This window comes from Leucoraja erinacea, chromosome 9 (genome assembly GCF_028641065.1).
Source record: "Leucoraja erinacea ecotype New England chromosome 9, Leri_hhj_1, whole genome shotgun sequence".
NCBI classification, from domain to species: Eukaryota; Metazoa; Chordata; class Chondrichthyes; order Rajiformes; family Rajidae; genus Leucoraja; species Leucoraja erinaceus.
The window spans coordinates 63,984,326-64,006,780 of NC_073385.1; the positions used below are offsets into that span (position 1 = coordinate 63,984,326).

Below are 22,455 nucleotides of genomic sequence, written 5' to 3' on the forward strand. Positions count from 1 at the left end.
ATCTTCATCTCCACATTCCCTACATGTTCTACCTTTTGCTGGACAACATGTATCTTTCACTATGTGACTCTTTTTGCCACATCTGTAACACTCGATCTCACATTCAGGCATACTTCTTGGTCTACCAAAGGACAGATGGTTAACTTGCTCAGTTTTGGAATCTTTCAATTTTGTGCTGTGAAATTGTCCCTCAACAGCTTCCAGCCACTGCAATCGACAAAGCATCATTCATGTTTAACTCACCCCCTTTTTCTAGCAGCCTTCTCCTGAGCTTGTCTGACCTGCAATGCTGGACAACCTGATCCAATCTCTGGTTTTCCACATCAGCAGCCCCATACTGGGGGTTCAGTATTGATGTGGATAGAGAACTGGCTGGCAAACAGGAAGCAAAGAGTAGGAGTAAACAGGTCCTTTTCACAATGGCAGGCAGTGACTAGTGGGGTACCCCAAGGCTCAGTACTGGGACCCCAGCTATTTACAATATATATTAATGATCTGGATGAGGGAATTGAAGGCAATATCTCCAAGTTTGCAGATGACACTAAGCTGGGGGGCAGTGTTAGCTGTGGGGAGGATGCTAGGAGACTGCAGGGTGACTTGGATAGGCTGGGTGAGTGGGCAAATGTTTGTCAGATGCAGTATAATGTGGATAAATGTGAGGTTATCCATTTTGGTGGCAAAAACAGGAAAGCAGACTATTATCTAAATGGTGGCCGATTGGGAAAGGGGGAGATGCAGCGAGACCTGGGTGTCATGGTACACCAGTCATTGAAGGTAGGCATGCAGGTGCAGCAGGCAGTAAAGAAAGCGAATGGTATGTTAGCTTTCATTGCAAAAGGATTTGAGTATAGGAGCAGAGAGGTTCTACTGCAGTTGTACAGGGTCTTGGTGAGACCACACCTGGAGTATTGCGTACAGTTTTGGTCTCCAAAACTGAGGAAGGACATTATTACCATAGAGGGAGTGCAGAGACGGTTCACCAGACTGATTCCTGGGATGTCAGGACTGTCTTATGAAGAAAGACTGGATAGACTTGGTTTATACTCTCTAGAATTTAGAAGATTGAGAGGGGATCTTATAGAAACTTACAAAATTCTTAAGGGGTTGGACAGGCTAGATGCAGGAAGATTGTTCCCGATGTTAGGGAAGTCCAGGACAAGGGGTCACAGCTTAAGGATAAAGGGGAAATCCTTTAAAACCGAGATGAGAAGAACTTTTTTCACGCAGAGAGTGGTGAATCTCTGGAACTCTCTGCCACAGAGGGTAGTTGAGGCCAGTTCATTGGCTATATTTAAGAGGGAGTTAGATGTGGCCCTTGTGGCTAAGGGGATCAGGGGGTATGGAGAGAAGGCAGGTACGGGATACTGAGTTGGATGATCAGCCATGATCATATTGAATGGCGGTGCAGGCTCGAAGGGCCGAATGGCCTACTCCTGCACCTAATTTCTATGTTTCTATGTTTACATCCTACAGACACCTGTCTGAGTCTTGTCACAAATTGAGCAACAGTGTTGCCCTCTTCCTGCATTGTTTTACGGTATCAATGGCGTTGAAATGTAGCATTCGGCACCACCACATAATGACTGTCCAAAGCAGTAACGGCTTTCTTATTGTCTTCCTTCATTCCAGTGTCAGGGAGTGTTTGAAGCATTTCTTGGACCACTGGGCCCACTGTTAAGAGAAGAAACACTCTCCGCTGCGCCTTCTGCCCCGGCGTACCCTCCTCAAGAAAGAGCTCTCGACTGTCGGCATAGGCCTCAAATTCCTCCAGCCAAGCGTTCCACTTCACGCTGACGGCACTCGCATCACCCGTCGGATCGAAATGGGGAACTCCGCGAAGTGCTATCAAATCAGCAACTGCCATTATTAAACTTTTTCTTTTGTTCCAGATCGTAGCCACGGATTCAGAATCCAAAATATCCTCGTAAGTCAGAGGGTTGGTGATTCTGAAATTCTTTGCCACAGAAGGCTGTGGAGGCCAAGTCAGTAGATAATTTTAGGACTGAGATAGATAGATTCTTGATTGGTACGGATGTCAGAAGGTATGGAGAGAAGGCAGGAGAATGGGGTTAGGAGGGAGAGATAAATCAGCCATGACTGAATGGTGGAGTTGCCTTGGTGGGCCGAATGGCCTAATTCTGCACCTATTCCTTATGACCTATACATTGTAATGGCTCGATTGTAAGCATGTATTGTCTTTCTACTGATTGGTTGGCACGCAACAAAAGTTTTCACTGTACCTCAGTACACGTGACAGTATTATAGACTAAACTAAACAAGGGCCCACTGTTGGCTGTGGGCCAGGTGATAGTGAGGTATTGACTCCCTTTCCGCAGAGAGGCTGTGAGGGTCCCTCTCCCTTACCCCAGGGATCCTGCATCTGGACGGTCGGCACCCAGCGTCGTCCCCAGGTTGACCCCCGAACGCCTCCCTCGCGCCGCCACCAATCAACCGCCGCCCCCTCATTAATATTAAGTTATTCATGAATATTCCGATCATAATTCTAATGAATATTTCAGGAGGAGGGAGCCACCTCCCCCTCCCGAGGCTTTGTCCAATCATATCATCCGTAGATGGACGTTAGGGACCAATAGGAAGGGGCTGCCGTTTCATTGGCCTACCTTGTGTCCAATTGGCGGTCAGAATGAGGCGCGGCCTGTGATTGGGCCGGGGAGGGGGTTGGTGGGAGGGCACCACGTGTCGGTGGTGGCGGCGTGCCGGCGTCGCGAGAGCGGCCGAACAACGGACGGAGAGACCGCGGCTGCACTTGCACCACTTGTACCTGCACCGACCGGGCCGTTGGGACATGGAGGCAAAGGGACCCAGGCAGCCGCGCCGAGGTGTGAACTGAGCGGCGGAGGTGACGGCCACGGTACGTACTGCCCGTCTCATCGGCCGGTGAATTGTGCGCACTGGTCATCCGCACCGATGCTGTCCCTCAACTTATAGCGACCAACAGCATGGGACGAAGCCCTTCAGCCCATCAAGTGTGTGCTAGACCCCTCCCCCACACCTTCCTGACATGTCCGAGCCCTCCGCCCTGTCTCACATAGAGAGTGATGAATTGATTGCAGGGTTGGGTACATTGATAATGCTTTAAGAGTCGTTTAGGCAGGGAATTGAGGGATATAGACCATGTGCAGTTTAAATTATCATCGTGGTCAGCACAGACATCATGAGCCGAAGGACCCGTTCCTGTGTTGTACTGATCTCTGCCTTCAAAGTGCATAAAGACCCCCTTCCTAGTCATGCGCTTGTCCAGATATATTTTAAATGTTGTATTGTACCCTCATCAAATACTTTCTCAGATTGCTTGTTTCTTATATTCATAACATGCAGTTGCATATAAGGAACAATAAACGTTGTCCCTCAATTTCCTGTTTGAATATTTCCCCTCCCACCTTAAACCTGCACCCTCTAGTTCTTGATTTCCATATCCTTGAAAAAAAGATTGCACATTCACCCTATCTATTCCCCCATGATTTTATAAGATCACTTAGCCTCCTGCGCACCAAGGAATATACTGACCATGCTCCCTATTGCTCCTTATAGCTCCCTATAGCTCAGGCTCTCAAGGTCTGGCAACATCCTTGTAAATCCTCTCTGCATTCTTTCCAGTTTAATTGTGTTTTTCCCATGAACAGGGTACCATAGTAAAACCAAAGTATGTAGTGAAACCCCAAGTTGGGGACTAGGCATTGATCCACATTGTATACCACCAGTAACAGCCTGCTGAAGTAAGAACCTGTTCCTATTCTGTTTTTTATCTGGCAACCAACTTTCAATCTGCACTGGTGTAGAATCTACAATTCCACTTGCTCTTCGTTTAGTTACCTCTTATGCTGGATCTTTATCAAAATCTAATTGTATCACATCTCTGGATGCATCCCATTCCCCACCATAGGCATTCCCGTTCACGAACAATGCACGATGTTCATCTAATCAAGTCTATACAGGTGCAGAGAGCAATCCCATTTCCCCACATTCCCATGTAAACTATCCCCTCATCATGTGTAGACACAAGGAACTGCAGATGCTAGTTTACAAAAAAAAAAGACACAAAGTGCTGGAGTAACTCATTAAGTCAAGCTGCATCTCTGGGGAAGAACACCAAGTGCTGGAGTAACTCAGCAGTTCTGGCAGCATCTCTGGAGAACATGGATAGGTGAAATTTTGGGTCGGGACCCTTCAGACTTCACATGCCTTCCATCATCTGCTATACCTTCATCCCATGCCCTCCACCTTCACTTGGATTGCCCCTCCACTGCCCAAGTTGGGAGTCATTTACAGTGGGAAATCATCCCATATCTTTAGGATGTGGGTGGGGGTACCGACACAGTCACTGGGAAAACATGTCTACAGACTCTGTGGATACAAGGAACTACTAATGCTGGTTTACCAAAAAAACACAGTGCAGCAGTAACTCAACGGGTCTGGCAGCATCTCTGCAGAGCTTGTGGAGGTGTGGGATTGGAGAGGGGGGGGGGGCGCGTGACAGAGCCTGGCAGGTAATAGGTTGATACAGGTGAGGGAGGGCTTTTGATAGGCAGATGGTGGACAAAGGCCAGAGATGAATGAAGGTGCGAAACGAAAGGATTGAAGTTGTGAATTGTGAAGCTAGAGGAATGAACATTGGTGGAGGTGAGGACAAAAATGTACAAATCCAGGTGGGGCACAGGGGGAGAGGAGCGGGGTGGGGCGCAGTCTCTATTGGTCAGATAAGATTTTATAAAATGCTACAACTTAATCTTCAAACATGAAAAAACACAAGAGACTGCAGATGCTGAAATCCAGTCAGCTGGATGGAAGACAGGGTAGTGATGGAATGTTTAAGAAGGAACTGCAGATGCTGGAAAATCGAAGGTAGACAAAAGTGCTGGAGAAACTCAGCGGGTGAGGCAGCATCTATGGAGCGAAGGAAATAGGCGACGTTTCAGGTTGAGAGCCTTCTTCAGATGGAATGGTGTTATTCTGGCGAGGTCTGACCAGTGGTATTCTGCAGGGATCTGTGCTGGAACTTATGTTTTTTTGTGATAGAGCATAGAACAGTACATCACAGGAAAAGGCCCTTCGACAAATTATCTATGGAGAAAATGATTGCAAGATAAACTACTCATCTGCCTGTCTGTGATCCATATCCATCCTGTCCCTATGTAAAAGTATCTTATATGTTCTATCATTTCTGCCTCCACCACCATACCTGGCAGCGTGTACCAGGCACCCACTACGCTCTGTAAAAAAAAAAAAAATAACTTGCTTGCACATCCCCTTTAAACTATCCCCCTCTGACCTTAAAGTCTTTGACATTTCATCCTCGGAAAATGGTTCTGACTGTCTATTCTATCCATGCCTCTTCTTCTTCTTGCATATGGCGTGCACAGCCCAAAGTTGTAGGACAACTTGTTCTATTTGATCTTATTTGATTTTGCACGCCGGGTTGATTGCATTCGTCGAAACAGGGCGGACCACGTGAAGGTTGCAATCTCCCACCCCATCCATGCTTCTCATAATTTTATACACCTGTCAGGCCTCCCTCCAACCACTCACACTTCAGAGAAAACTATCAAAGTTTCTGCAAACTTTTAGCAAGTACGAATTGGACGTAAGTGTAGATGGGTTGGTTAGTCGGCCTCCAGATCGAACCAGTTTAACGGCAGCAATCCCACCACTGTTACTGCAACCCATGTCCAATGCCCCTCGCCTGGTTCCAAGTCACCATCATGTATCTTGTGGAACAGTCAGCATGGATTTGCTCAGGGAAGGTCATAATCTAATTAACCCTCCTGTTTTCTCAAAGAACTCCTCAATCCTCCTGTGAGGAGTGTATGATGCACTAATGATTTTTGCACAGTGTTGGTTAAAGCCCAATATATCAGAAGGATCAAAAAGATGAAAAGGTGTAGGATTCAAGTAAGAGTGGCAAGTTGGATCCAAAATTGTCTCGTGGCCTGAAACAAATAGTGATGGTTGAGGAGACATAAGGAACTGATTAATTTAAAAGCATACACAGTGGTGGAGGAATTCAGGCTGCAGCTCTGGTGGAATTGGATAGGTGATGTTTTGGGGCAGGACTGTTCTGCAGATTGATTGTTTTAAGCATGATAGTCGAGGGGTGGACTGGGGTTGAGTTTTGTAACTGGACATTGTTACTGAATTCATTAATCAGTACGAGAGAGACACAAAATGCTGGAGTAACTCAGCGGGACAGGCAGCACCTCTGGATAGCAGGAATGGGTGATGTTTCAGGTCGAAACTCTTCGTCAGACTGAAACTTCACCCAGAAACTACTATCCAAAGATACTGCCTGTCTCATTGAGTTAATCCAGCATTTTGTGTCTATCTTCAGTGTAAACAGCATCTGCAGTTCCTTCCTACTCAGTATTCAGTACTGTGCTTTTTATGGGGAACATTAATAGTTTAGACCAAACATAGGGGGAATAATTAAGATGTTCATAGAATTATAGAAACTACAGTAATGTTTATGAGAGGCTGTTTGTTGAGATCTGATTGAGGGAAGAGTGAACAGGAAGTGGCTGTTTTTCCTGGCAGTCAGTTCAAAAACCAGGGGCAAAGATTTAAAGTAATTAGTGGAAGGATCAACAGGCAAATGAGGGATTTTTTCCAACTCAGAGTTGGTGGGTATCTGGAAACAGAAAACTGATCACATTTACACAGTACATGAATATGGGTTTGATGAACATAACCTGTAGGGCTATGGACCCAATGCTTAGGTTGGGGGGGGGTACTTCTCTGACTAGCATAGTTGCGATGGCCAAATGCCATTTTCTGTGAGCTTTTCTGTGATTCTATTATTCAGCACTAATACTTAACAAATTATTTGGTTCATCTTCAGCATTTGATACCCATGAGGTTATAAACAATTTGGTTTTGACTGTAAAGCACATGGCGTTTAAGATTATTTTTGCTAGTTTTAATGTGCCGATGTTCTGCTAGTCGAGTTTCACAAGAATTATTTGGATAAATTATTGGAGTTCTTAAGCTCTGGGTCACTTTGTTTTATTGTATGTTGTTACCTGCATTTTTCTTAAGGCTTATGATGTTGATGTTATCAGAAATTTGAGATCTTTAAATTATTTTCTACAGAAAACCACATAATTTTCAGTCAAAATTTTGTTTATCTATGGTGGGATTACTGAAGATGAATGTGAAAAGTTGCAAGCCATGCCAAGCCAATCTGCAGTCCGTCTGTCGTTTTTGTCTCGTTTGTATGTAGTTTTTATTTTTTTTTAAACTGGGTACGTGTGTGGGGGGGGGGGGTGGCGGGGGGTGGGGAAACATTTTTAATCTTTCCCCTGCACGGAGAACCCGACCTTTTCTCTGTCGGGTCTCCGTTGTCGTTGGGGCCGAGCACCGTGGAGCGGCCTCCAACCGGAACGACCTGGGGCTCCAGTCGCGGAGCTGCGAACTTACCCACCATTGCGGAGCTGGCCGAGTTCGGAGCGGGAGCAGCGGTGGTGGCGCGCTGCTGCAGCCCGACCCAGGAGATTCGGGGGCTCCAGCCGCCGGCCCGGTGGATGGTGACACCGGGAGCCCGCGGGTCCCTGGTGGGAGACCGCTTTTCGGGGCTTCCGCTACGGCAACTTCTCCCGCCCGAGTTGCGGGGTTGAGGATGACCTGGAGCGGGGTCTTACATCGCCCGGCGCGGCTTTAAATGGCCGCGGGACTTGTTAGCGCCCGCCGGGGGCTCCAACATCAAGACCCGGAGCGCAGCCTTGCATCACCCGGCGCTTTATAATTGCCGCGGGACTTATTTACCATCGCCCACCGGGGGCTTTGACTGACATCGGGATGAGAACGAGGAGTGCAGGGGAGAGATAAGACTTTGTCTTCCATCACAGTGAGGAGGAGATTCACCGTGATGGATGTTCGTGTAAATTGTGTTTCGTTTGAACCTCTGGGTTCAAATGACAAGAAATAAATTGTATTGTATTGTAAATTTGGTCAGATGTAATGAAATAACAGTGAGGAGAGATATACAATTGTGCTCATCAGGAAGTTATAATTTATGCAAAATTATTTTCTTGTCAGCAATCTTCTATACACCAACATGATGCATCTGTTCTATTGGTCTCTGGAGAGTAAATAAGTCATTTAAAAAGTTTGTGATTAAAATTGTGCTGCATACATAATGTGGTTGTTAATGTTATCAAGCCAATTTTGACAATAACACAGGATTGTCTGCTAGCTGAGACTTTTGGCAAATACAGAAGAGAAACGGGGTATGGTATTTGACTGAGAAGAGTTTAACAATGTTTTCATACACCCTGAGTCAAGTTTTTCAGATTTGTCTTTGTTATAATGTTGATAAATACATACATAATACATGAAATCGACAGAAGGATGGAGGGTTGGGTGTGTATGCGTGCTTTGTCTGTGATTTTTATTTATTTGCTTATCTTTATTATTTTACCGTGGATGTTTCGTTAGCTTTAGAAATGTTTGAATGCTGCACTGACTGGCTGACATTTTAAATTTCGTTGTACATGGCCCATGTTACAATGACAATAAAGAAACTATTCTATTCTATAGCATCTTCCTCTCTTGCTTTAGTAAACCAAATTGTATCTAATCCTTGGGTCAAGTGGGAAATAAAGGTCAAAGTACGGATTCAAATTTGATACTCTTTAGTATAATGTATGAAAATTGTTAATTTGTTCAACATTGCTCATCTATGTTGCAGGTTTTATGGTCAAGTTCTGAACTGATTGTCCTTTATCATCATCCAAACACCATTCTTAAATATAGTGAATCTATAATTGTTTCAAAATATGTATATATAATAAAAGGTTTATATCTAATAATAGTTTATATCTAATAAAAATATATCATTATTATTATTATTATTATTATTATTATCGTATCGCCTAAAAAGCTGGTAATTATATCATTTGAATGAGATATATACATTGTGTGATTGTTTAAAAAGTTATGGTATTTTGTGTTAAATCGTAAACATAATTTACGAATAATTTATTTGATAGGTTAGTCTTTGAGGACGGGCTTTGAAGATGAATGTATGTTAGAATAATGAGCACTCAAAAGCAGTGACTGTAGCCCCTGGTCCCTTAGATATTGATCGTTTTTTTTAAAAATAACATGTTCTTGAGGTGTCATTTAATTTCTCATAAGCTGTACTAATCAAAGATTGTTATTTGTGGGGTACATATTTGGACCAGAAAGTCAATTGGACAATAATATTATTGGGAAAGTAATTATATTCAGGCAGTGTGCATGTTACAGATGTTAATACTGGACTAGCACCTGATGTACAATGATCTACAGCATTATAAGCAAAGTGCCGGGCACTGGGCTTGTTAAATAGTATTGGTTTGGCTGGCATGTGTACAGCAGGTTGAAAATCCATCACTTCTACAGTAAATTTCAGTAGTTTCAGGAATTCATGTTAAGATGCTCCATGTGTTCTTCATATAGTTTATTCAGAAAAGTGTTCAACTTCTAGCCATCTGCAATCTTAGTACAGGTAATCTGTACATGAATATGTTGATGGAAGAGAGGTGATTGGGCCTCTGCTCATGGTAGAAGCAGAGGGCCCTCAGTCCATCCTGATGTGGGATGGAGATGTGAAGGGACTGTACACCTTGATAAACATGACCTGAATGAATAGGTCAAAGATGAATAAGAAGGGCGCAATCACTCTGATGGTTATACCGGAGGGGAGGGCAGATGTACAGCAGGCCTCCCTATAGCTAGCAGGAGATACAGGAATAGATATGTAAGCAGACAATGGAAAGATCTAAAAACAGCAAGATATTTGTTGTGGGTGACTTTTAATTTCTTCAAAGTTGACCAGGATTCCCAAAGTGCCAGAGGATTGGAGAGGGCAGAATTAGTTACAGAAACATAGAAAATAGGTGCAGGAGTAGGCCATTCGGCCCTTCAAGCCAGCACCACCATTCAATATGATCATGGCTGATCATCCAAATTCAGTACCCCGTTCCTGCTTTCTCCCCATATCCCTTGATTCCATGAGCCCTAAGAGCTATATCTAATGCTCCCCAGCGGACCACCCTGAATGGCATTATAAGATAACAGCTCCTCCGAAAAATAGTTATTTAGCCCTGTTAGTTTGTCAACATTTATTGAGAATAACAGACCTGATGAAAGGGGCAAGACTGGGAACGAGATGCAAACAAGAAAAGAGCCGCTGAACAACCTGAAAACTAAGAAAACACGGACAGCTCACCTACAAAGATACAAGAGGGCGAAGCTAGCAACAGCCCGCACCAGAAAGACGTAGAGCTAATTTTAGCCACTGTTTTGGAGGGGTTACGGGACTTTTGCAAAGACACAAAAGAACAGCTAATCGATATTAAGGGCGAACTCACCAAGGTTAATCAAATAATAGCGGTGGCGGAGCCACGGCTCAAAAGGGTGGAAGACCCTGTGCTAAACGTGGAGCAGGTGCTAGCTAAGATGATAAAAGTGATAAACCAGCAAGAAAACAAGCTACATGACCAAGAAGGGCGATCCAGACGGGAGAATATACGGATATATAATGTTCCCGAAGGAGCTGAGGGGTCGTCTATGGTGGTCTGTGGATAAGCTACTGCGGGACACACTTGAACTTCCACCCACAACGTAGTTTCACATCGAGAGAATGCACTGATCGCTTGCCCCGAAAACCGCCAGAGACCCAGGAGATAAACCACGATGCATAATAATCAGATTTCTCCGCAACAAAATGAAAGAGGAAATTTTGCGCAAGCCCTGGTGAAAGAAACAAGTGTTTTTGAATGGGAGACTAATATACTTCGATCAAGATTATGCCCCAGCTGTGTTACAGAAGCGAAAAGAATATTCTGAGGCAAAACGGGTGTTAAAGCAGAACAAGGTCAGCTTCCAAACTTTGTTCCCCGCCAAGTTAGGAGTATTTTACGAAGACGAGACACGGCTGTACCAGACGGTGGATGAGGCGACCACTGACATGAGGAACAGAGGACTGCCCGTCAGAGTGACCACACCGAAAGAGAGCCTGGCTGAGCAATTATCCCTCAATGCGTGGGAAATGGTGGGAAGATCAAGACCGCAGGGGACGGCCGAGGAGCGGGAGCAGGACATCGTGGAGAGACTTCAGAAGACAGCCCTCATCTTCAGAAGAGCTTTAAGTTATGGATAACTTTTAAAATGTAGGTGAGCTGATCAGAACTTAAAAGTTGACGATGCGTTATTTCATTTGTTACGTTCAATTTTCCCCTATTTAAATGAAGATAAATACAGGGGAGGAATGCACGGGGAAGTGTGTTCTGCCTTATGGACGAAGTATTTTTTCTTTTTGTTTCTGTCTGTTCAGGGAGTAGATCTGTTATGTCTTATTTCACCATGTTACTGATACATAGAAAGTTAAATACAAATGGCTAATGGCAAGGTAAAATTAATCTCTCTTAATGTGAATGGATTGTTAAATCCAATTAAACGCAGCAAAATTCTAAAATGAGGAAAGAATATGCCCATAGAGTATACTTACATGAAACCATATATATATATATATATATATAGCAGTATATATATATATATATATATATATATATATATATATATATAAACAGTAGGAGAGGAGTTGCTGCTCTCATCTCAAGCAAGTTCAACTTTGAGAAACTATTTGAAATGAGTGATAAGGAGGGTAGATTTATTTTAATAACGGGGAATATAGATGGGAATCAAGTTATGTTGCTGAATGTATATGCACCTCCTGGAAGTGATTTTAATGGCTTCCAGAGAATTATTAACATCATGATAACGGAAACTGAAGGCCTTCTTATTTGTGGGGGAGATCTAAATATACATTTAGAACCAGAGCTAGACTCGTCCAGTAGAAAAACTCATGATACAAAGTCTTTGCATAAGAAAGTCAAAAGTCTTTTTAAAGAGGTCAGTTTAATTGATATATGGCGGGACCTTTTCCCTAATAGAAGGATTACATCCATTACTCGGCCCAACACTATACACAAGAATAGTAAGATTAAACGAGAACTTACCAGTTTGAAGTTTGATCTGTATTTTATGAGGAGGAACGTTGAGGGAATACGTGAAGAACCCGCTTCCAACGCATGCGTGTCATTCTTCAAAGCAGCGGTGTGAGGTCACAGGAACCTATAATGATCTAACATAGTAAGATTATCAAAGAGATACCAGTTTTTGATATGATCATAAGAGGGTGGGAGCGGAGGGCACGTATTCCCTCAACGTTCCTCCTCATAAAATACAGATCAAACTTCAAACTGGTAAGTTCTCGTTTAATCTTACTATTTTACTTCGGAGTCACGTGAGTGACTTCGTGAAGATTTCAAAGCTCTGTGACCTCATGCCGTGGAACGAGTCCATGCTTCACAACTGCCTTGGGTATTGGGAGAGAGCATCATTAGTAATTTTAAAACACACTTATACAAAGAGTTGTTTGGTATAACAAAAAAATATATAAATTTTTTAAATTGACAATCATAGCCCTGTAACCTTTCGGGCAAATTATATTGTTGAACGTAAAATGGTTTCCGAACACGATGATGGCTCCAAAATATAACTGGTTTATTATAAAACCTTTGGAAAAACCCTTTCGGATGACCATCCTGTCATTCTGAGGATTTGGTCTGTGGGTACCTCTAGAATTTTTGCTGCGGATGTTGCTGCAGCCCTGGTGGAATGAGAGTTAAAAAACATTAGTGTCTATTCCTGCCATCTTTAGGACATATTTGAGCCACCTTGATATAGTTTGGGTCGTGACCCTTTTGTGCGGTTTCTTGTAAGAGATTAACAACGCCATTCTCTGACCTCGAATGCTCTTAGTATATTCTATGTATAGTTGGATGTGTCTTGCTATACACAGTCGTTCGTCATATGGGTATACCATAAATTCAAACACTTGACCCGATGAACCTGGTCTGTTTTCTTTTATTAAATCCTGTATGACAAACACCAGTTTCTCGGGTGAGATGATCAGGGAGTCCAGGCTCTGTTTGCTTAATGGCTGGACTCGTTGTGCGATAACTACCGCCATGAGCATAACCATCTTCATGGTCCGTTACTGAAGTGACAATGCTGTTATGGGCTACCAGCTCCTCAGCATGTTTAGAACGACACCCACGTCCCAGATTTCGGAGTACCTGGTTTTAGGGGAATTACCATTGAATATGCACCTCATGAGTTTTGTTACCAGGGGGTGCGTTCCCACCGTGTGCCGCTCCGTTCCTTGTGATAGGTAATTGGAGAGTGCACTTCTGGCACTATTGATGGCACTGTAGCTCCATCGATTATCATAATGGAGGCGTGTTAAAATTCCAATACGGCCAGAATGTTCTTGGCCTTTTGGTCGAGGTTGTTGTCCAAGCAGTATATGCCCCATTTCTTGATGTGTCCAAGGTACTGCTTCCGTGTTGAGAGTCTTAGTGCAGATGAGATGAGATTCATCGTCCTGTCTGACAGCCCCATGCCGTGTAGTGGGTCTTTCAGACTCTACAAATCAACAAATCCATAGTCTTATGGCATGGATGACTGCCCCCAGTCACTGGATGAATTAATAAATTTGGCTATGTTCATGAGGGAACATGGTTCTAACACCATCCCCTGTATGACCGAATACCATGATTGAGTAGGCCAGTCGGGTACTATGAGAATCCCAGATGCCGAGTCTAGTTGAATTTCCCTAGTACCCCATTGATGGGGCAGAACGGGGGAAAATACATCACCCTATGGCTTTGTTTACATAACAATGCCAAGCTGGTTTTAGAATTTTAGTAAATAATATTGGGGCTGATGTTTGCCCCTTTGGTAAGCTCTATATTGCCAAAGTTCCCCTTCTTTTGAGTCAATGCCTGCCATATAGAAAAACCCAGCTGACACCAAGTCTTTATCAGTAATAAGAGTATCCATCTTAAAATGAACATCTTAAACGAATGTGTTTAGGGTTGAAAAGGTCAATGATAATCCTGCAACCCCCATCTATATTATTTTTAATAAATATGTTTGATACAAATTCTAATGTTCCATGAAAAGTATGCTCAATCACCTTTTGTGTATAATTTTTGTAGCACCATGTGGGCTTTAGATTGTTTGGTTTATGTAAGGACAAAATGCCATTCTGGTGTATGTTGTATTGGGGTTATTGGGATGAGTAAATTCTATCAGATAACCCTGAATACTGCTGAGATTATATGAATCTGTAGTGATTTTATACCATACATAACTAGTGTTGCAACCTCCCCTCCCCCACCATCGTGGGTCCCTTTTTAGCAGAAGAAACCACACCCACCTACCTCCATGGTTACCGGTGGTTGTGTTATTTCCTTGGTTTTTTGAAAAGGGGGTTCTGGTTTGATTCTCTAGTTCGGGGTTGTGTGGGAGGTTTGAGGCTTCCGCATCTTCCAGGGTGGCCGTCCCTGGCCATACCCTAAAAAGGCTACTGCGGGTTATATTGATTTCTGGCACTGCCACTGGTATGAGCCACATTTTTTATGGCCTTGCATGTGGCTGGTATCGTGCTCCAAAATAGGCCCTTGCGCTGGCCTTGATGAGCCCCAGTGTCTTGCTTCATCCACCCACGGTTCTTTGTTTGCAAATGGTAGCATTTTAGGGGTCCAGTGCTGGCTGAATGGCAGCCTTCCACATGTAGTTCAGCTCATATTGCATATTACTAAACAGAGCTAGTGCGTCTTGATGGTCTTTGGTTACCTCCGTTTAGTCCAGGGTGCGGGTGTATGCTGTGATCCCTTCCGTCAATCCCTTTAAGGTTTTCTGGATCTTGAGGTCCTGGTTCCTGATGTTCGTCCCCATATGCTGCCAAATGCATTGGTTTACACTGGGCACCTGTAATGCCTCACAGTTGGCAGTTGTCTGGCCAGTAAATATTTCTTGTTGGCGTTTGTGGCCAGACATATAGTAATACTATTGCCATCCTGGATCCAAGTCTACCCATGTTTGACTTGGTTAAAGTAATCATCCACCATGTCCAGCAGAGTCCCCGCTGTGTTAGGATCATGGGACGCTGTATTACCAGGCTCTGGCCCATCAGGGTCCTGCCTACTCTTTTTTATAGAGTTAGAGATCTCTAGGGTCCCGCACGGGGTACCCATGTGGGGCTTACCTCCTGCCCACTTGTCTTTTGTTCTGTGGACCCCTCTTGCAGGTCAGCCCAGAACTGACCCGCAGTGCTCCCCTCTGATGGGGTAGAAGCACTGTGCAGCCCTCAAAGAGGTACTGCTGTGGGTTTATCACGTTGGAGCAAGGCTCCATACACCGCTTCTTCCCGCTCCAGCGCTCTCGGGCGCTGGTCGCTGGCGGTTATGCAAAGTCGGACCCTTCTCAGTCCGCGACCTTGTTTGTTTTGTGTCTAGCCTTACCGCTCGGCCGCATGGATCTGGCCGGTGCGGGGCCGACATCGGGCACAGCTGATCCCACTACGGGTGATCCAAGTGCTGCTGGCTGCTGCTGGCTGCCCGCTGCTCCACGGTCCTCCTTCTCCAGCTTTGTCCTTCCTTCCGTGGAGTGGATATGGCCGGTGTGGAGGACATCTGGCACAGCTGACATCTAGCCCATTTCTTTAACCCGGCTCCAACGCTCTCAGCGCTCCTGGCTGCTCGCTTATCTCAGACCGCTGGGACCGACCCCGGTACTCACGGTACTGGTCCCGCGCGGTCGTTGCAGCCGGTCAACCCCACTCCAATGCCCTCAGTTCTGGGCACTCCTGCTTATATGGTCCTTAGATAAGGGACCTATCAGATATTAAAACTGATAATAAACAGATACTATAGTTGATCTTAGCCAAAAGGCCAAGAAGCGATCTCTGTGACTAAAAAACCCGCTGGGACCGACCCCGGTACTCACAGTATTGGTCCCTCGCGGTCGATTGCAGCCAGTCAACTCCACTGCAATGTCCTTGGCCTCGGCGCTGGCCGTTAGCGCTGCTTCAAGCCAGACTCGCTTCCAAAGCTAGACTGGCATACTGGCCGAGAAATGAATTTTCCCCCCTGGTGCGGGAGCGAAGTCGGGCACAGGTGTTTTCCCTCTCCGGGAATCGATGTGCCGTTTCTGCTCCTGCCGCTGCCGGCTGCCGCTGCTGCTCCTGCCGCTGCCGGCTGCCGTTGCTGATCTCCTGCCGGCGGCCTGCACTCCGCGGTTCTCCCGCCGGCTTTCTGCAGCTTACATGGACCCGGTCCATGTCTGCACCTAAAGGGTAAGTGGAAGGAACGCAGAGTCTCTTACCTGCTGTTCCCGACTTTTAATTCTCCCGTTGGTGAACGTCGTTCCCTGCGTGTCGGGTTCGAGCCGCTCGGACCGACCCCGGTGTTCACGGGGCTGGTCCTTCGCGGCAGTTCCGCAGTCGGTAAAACCCGGCTGTTCCTAGGGACCCCTTGGACCAACCCCGGTGCTTACCTTTTGAAGAAGGTTTTCGGCCCGAACGTCCCCAGTTCCTTTGCTCCATTAGTGCCGCTGCACTCGCTGAGCGTTTCCAGCCCTGCTGTGTACCCCGGTACTTACAGCGCTGGTCCCTGCTCTCTGTCCTGCAGCCTCGGCGCTGGCCGCTAGCGACTGCTCCAAGCCAGTCTCGCTTGAGACTGGCATACGGGACCTCTTTGCTTTGCTTCCCGCCCGGCCGAGAAGTGAATTTTGCCGGTGCGGGAGCGAAGTCGGGCACAGGTTTTTCCCCTCCAGGGAACTCGTGCCGTTGCTGCTCCTGCCGGCTGCTCGCACTCCGCGGGTCTCCCCGCCAGCTTTCCGCAGCCTTCATGGATCAGGTCCATGTCTCCACCTAAAAGGTAAGTAGAAAAAAGGAACGCAGAGTCTCTTACCTGCTGTTCCCGACTTTCAAATTCTCCCGCTTGGGGAACGTCGTTCCCCCCTGTGTGACTCGTTGCAATGCGTGTAGCGATATGACACGCATGCGTTGGAAGCGGGTTCTTCACGAAGTCACTCACGTGACTCCGAAGTAAAATAGACTATTTTATAACATTTGGAAAGGATAAGGATAAAATACACACCTGTGGAATTGGAATAATAGATTTGTGACCATGCACCTATTTACCTATCCGTTGATTTAGATCTACGTCCAAAAAATGCTACATGGAAACTGAACTCGAGCCTACTCAATGATCTTAACTTTAAGGAACAAATTTAAAAGGAGATAAATCTCTAATTAGAACTATGATAACGGAGAGGTCTCTCCCCATATTTTGTGGGATGCTTTGAAGACTGTTCCAAGAGGAAAAATTATAGCAATATCTGCATGTAAGAAAAAAATAAGGAATAAAATATTTGAGGATTTGCAAAATAAGCTGAAGGAACTGGAAAGGAAACACAAATTGATGCTGGTGCGGAATACTTTGGAGGAAATTAGGAATACTAGGAATGAAATCAGCAATCTGGCTGCACAAGAAATCAAGAAAAAGTGAATGTTCCTTAAACAGAGGCACTATGAAAGTGGTTCTAAATCTATTGGCGTGGAAACTGGAAAAAAAAAGGGCTGAAAATACAGTTCACGGAATCAGAGACCCAAGAACAAAAATATTGAAAAGTAAATTAAATGAAATTCAGGAAGCCTTTGAAGTGTTCTACAGAACTCTGTACTCTGAAGTTCCAGGAGGTAGCCAAACTCAAGTAGACATCTTTCTGAATTCCTTAGATTTGCCTATCTTAAATGAAGAACAAAAGATAATGACTGGAGACATAACAGAGGGTAAATTAAAAATTGTAATTAGTAGGCTCAAGCTGAGCAAGTCACCAGGATCTGATGGTTATACAGCAGAATGGTACAAGGAATTTAAAGATGAGTTAACACCTATTATACTCTGTACATTAAACTGGGTTTAAAAAAAGGCACAAACACCACCGAGGTGGAGGGAGGCAATTATCTCTGCTATACCAAAAGAAGATAAAGATAGAACAGAGTGTGGGTCATTTAGACCAATATCAGTTCTTAATGGAGATTATAAATGATTCACTTCTATCATGGCCAAATGGTTAGAACAGTTCTTGCCTAAATTAATACACAATGACCAGACAGGGTTTATTCGGCAATGTCGAACACAGGACAATATACGACGGACAGTACATATTGTGGACTACATTAAAAAAATAAGATTGAAGCAATAGTAATAAGTGTGGACGCTGAAAAGGCATTTGACTGAACTGGAACTTTCTCTATCGAGTTCTACATAGATTTGGCCTGCATGACACTTGTTAAAACCATACAGGCACTATATAATAAGCCTACTGCTAGAATTAAAGTTAACGGATATTTATCAAAGAGTTTTTCTCTAGGAAAGGGTTCAAGACAGGGATGTGCGTGGTCACCATTACTCTTTGCATTGTATTTGGAACCACTAGCTCAATATATAAGACAAAACAAAGAAATAAAAGATATTATTATTCAAGGCTGAACATAAATTGGCCTGTTATGCAGATGACATTTTGATTTATTTGATGCAACCAACAAACTCTCTACCTAAATTGATGCAATCACACGAACAATACGGTCAACTATCAGGATACAAGATTAACATAGGTAAAGCACAACTGCTTACATATAACTACAGCCCACCAGCAGGTCAGAAGTAGGTACCCTCTGGCATGGCAAGCAGAACATCTCAAATATTTGGGCATCATTATACCAAGGGATTTTACAGAATTATCAGAATGCAACTATTCACCTATACACCAAAAATTAAGGAGGATAGAGTTAGATGGAACCTAATTCCTTTCTTAAGTCTCAGCTCGAGAATTGAATATTAAAATGAACATATTGCCAAGACTGTTATATTTATTTCAGACCCTACCAATAGAGATTAATCAAAAACAATTTAATGAATGGGACAAAATATTGTCAAGATATATATGGCAAGGTAAAATACATAGGACCCATCTCAAAACCTTACAGTTAACAAAAGAAAAGAGGGTGTGGGGTCTACTCAAAGACTATTATCAGGCAACACAGTTAAGATCTATGATATGCTGGTGCAACCCATCATATGATGCTCAATGGAAAAATATTGAAGAGAGAACACTCGCCTTTCCTATACAAGCGATCATAGCTGACAGCAACCTACAAGACTATATAAATGCTATTGAAAGTCCTTGGGTAAAATTGACTCTTAAAATATGGAAAATAGTTATAACCAAAGATTTTACTTCGGAGTCACGTGAGTGACTACGTGAAGACCCTGTCCAGCACGCATGCGCGACATAGCGTCTCACGCAGTGCAACAGCGACGAACGAGAGTACAGGCGCTCCCGCTAGAAGTTTAAAAAGCGGGACCTCCAGGTAAGTAACTTACTCTGAGGTTGTGTTTTTTCAAAACCCTTGTTCTGGTTTGTTCACTCACAGGATGAACAAGGGAAAACAAGCAAGAAAGGTCGTTCCCCGTTCGACTCCGACGGAACAGGAGAGTTCCATCAATGGGGGATGATCCACAGTCGCTGCTAGCACAGCCTGAACAACAGCAGCGGGCTGGAGGTAAGGCAAAACGGAAGTCGGACCGGCCGGTATACTCAGACGAGTCTGGTGCGGAAGACTCACCGCCCGAGAGCGGCAAAGGTGGCCGTTTGAGCCGAATGGAAAGGCTCATGGAGCAAATGCACCAGCGAGACTTGCTCCGGGAGATGGGGCAAGCTCGCCAAGGGAGCACAGGCACTCCCGCTCCAGTGCACTACCACGCACTGGCCATCGCATCTCCCTCAGCAGAGGGGAGCGTTGGCGACCAGGACTGGGCTGGTCAAGAACAGGGGTCACTGGCCGAAGATATTGGGAGTATGCACGGGGTACAGGAACAGGAAGAGCTGCTGGGAGTGGTGAACCGCTACGTGGCAACACCGCGAGCGGGGCGGCCGCTACAGCCTAAACTGGCGGCCAGCATTGACCACCTGTCCTTTAAACCACTGCAAGAACAGGTAGTCAATGAGGCGTTGGACCTCTACACGCCTCCTGAAAACTGTATTTCGTTCAATGTACCTGCCGTCAACAGTCAAATCTGGGGGTACATTGGGCAGGGTGTCAGAACCCAAGAATTGAAACTGCAGCGAATATTGAAGCTCCTGACGTCAGCTATCACCTCCTATGCTCGTTCCGTGGATGGGGTAGACATGTCAACTAACCAGCAAGATACCCTGGCTCTACTGTGCACCACACAGTACGAGATTAACAATCTCCGTAAGGAAGCAATAAGACCTGCCCTCAATGCGAAATTTGCAGGACTGTGCAGAACACCGTCCTCAGGACCACTGATCCTGCTATTTGGCAAGGACTTGCCCAAACAAGTCAAAGACCTGGATGAGGAATCCAAAGCATTTGACCTCATGAGGGCAGGACCCGGAACGAGCAGAACCACTCAACCCAGACGGCAGTACCCCATCGCATCCACCAGTCTACGTTAACTTCATGGGACTGGTGAAAGCTCGGGGTCCACACACCATCCCCGGAAGCCTTTTTTGAGGCCAGGGCCCAGAGCGGGCCCCATGGAAAATGCGCCACCCCCACTCAGCAGCACCCTGACAGACAAGGAACCAGAAACAGAAGAAATGAATACACCAATAACAATGTAGGTAGGTGGGTCTGGTTCCCACCAGTACATAAAAGGTGGGAGAATTGTGCTAACAGGGGGGAGACTACATCTGTTCATGGAAGCATGGAGGACTATCACACTTGATAGTTATATACTTAACAGTATTCGAGGATACAAAATTGAATTTATTCAAGAAAACATGCCACCAGTTCAGCATGCACCCCAAAGGGGTTTTACCCTCTCACTAAAAGAAAAACTGGAGGGACAAGCAGAACTGGTGAGGTTACTTACAAAGGGTATCATTGAGAAATCTGAACATGAACCTTTGGAATTTGTTTCAAATATATTTACCAAAACCAAAAAAGATGGTGGATGTCACATCATCATTGACTTAACTACATTGAATACTTTTGTTAAGTATATACACTTTAAAATGGAAACATTTGTGACTGCCAAACAACTGATTTATAAAGGATACTATTCGGTACCTATTCATAAGGATCATTGTAGATACCTAAAATTTACCTGGATGGGGCAACTATGGCAGTTCAACATCAGCCCCAAGACTGTTTACCAAGATGTTAAAACCAGCCTTGGCAATATTAAGAAAACAAAAACATATTGTCATGGCATATCTTGATGATATTTTGATAATAGGCAAAACAATGGAATTAGCTAAATCAGCTACTAAACATTTATTTGAAACCTTGGGTTTTGTCATACATCCAGATAAATCTAAGTTGACGCCATCCACAACTATGGACTATCTGGGATTCACAATTAATTCAGTCCACATGTCTGTAATGTTGCCAAAAGAGAAATCAGCAGAATTGGCACAAACGTGTAATACATTAATGGTTAACAATCGACCAACCATCTGACAAGTGGCAAGAGTAATTGGGAAAATAGTAACAGCATTTCCAGCTACCCAGTTTGGACCTTTACACTATCAAAACTTACAAAGAGCAAAGGTGATAGCGTTAAAACGACATGCAGGTCATTTTGACCGAACCATGAAACTGCCCATTGAAGCAATATCAGAGTTACAATGGTGGATAGAGAACATTGGGCGTAGTCCTAGTCCCATCATCATCAATAACCCAACGTTAACTATACAAACAGATGCCAGTGCTCAAGGCTGGGGATACATTGGGCAGATGTTATATATATATATATGATGTGTATATATGTGTGATATATATGTATATAAATATATAACACGCACATATGTATGTTTCTCTAGTTTTTTTTCTTGTGATCTCCCAATTTTGTTGAACTTCTTTTTCTTTCATTCAACCTCTCTCCGAAATCCTAATATTGTGAATAAATATAAATTAATACATGCCAAGATATTTTTTCATTCTATATTAGTGTAAAGAAATATAGCGTATACATACCTACATTGATGCAGAAGTGCGAGCATCAGATATGAAAACTGTGCATTGCTACCATAGTTTAGTTTTCAATTTAACATATATTTGAGGGAAATATACTTTTATTTGAGGGAAATGAGTTACCGTATTTCCCGGCAATGATGACGTACCACCATTTGAGATGCTAAATTTTGAAAAAAGGATGGCGGGACAAGATCGTGGGTTTGGTTTAGTCCAGGGGTCCGCAGCCTTTTTTGCATAGGGGCCAGGACCCTCCGGGACAAGCTGCAGTTCCCAGGTCACCTGCGAGCCCCGGGTCTAGCTGCTGTTCCGCTGTCCGGGCCCGGCCAGCTGCTCGCAGCCACCCGAGCTCTGAGTGATTTTTTAAAAGTGAATATCTCATAACTAAACATTTGTGGGTTAGCAGTATATTGCATCAATCTTAAATCATTCTACAACATTCATAAACAAGGATTACACTTTTTATTTCTGTAATATATGGTAAGATTTACATAATTTATTGTTTTATGTGTGAGATATACAGGGTGTTCAGAACA

The 22,455-nt window shown here is 44.4% G+C and overlaps 1 protein-coding gene and 1 pseudogene across 2 annotated transcripts in view; one reads left to right on the top strand and one right to left on the bottom strand.

Annotated features, from left to right (window-relative positions):
• Positions 1 to 2,689: 2,689 nt before the first annotated feature.
• Positions 2,690 to 22,455, top strand: part of LOC129700488 (uncharacterized) — a 203,993-nt gene continuing 184,227 nt past the window's right edge. For both annotated transcript variants that reach the window (XM_055641021.1, XM_055641020.1), the window contains exon 1: positions 2,690 to 2,872. The gene's annotated coding sequence lies outside the window, so the exon portion shown is untranslated. The remainder of the gene's footprint in view (positions 2,873 to 22,455) is intronic.
• LOC129700628 (U2 spliceosomal RNA) lies at positions 15,708 to 15,812 on the bottom strand (annotated as a pseudogene).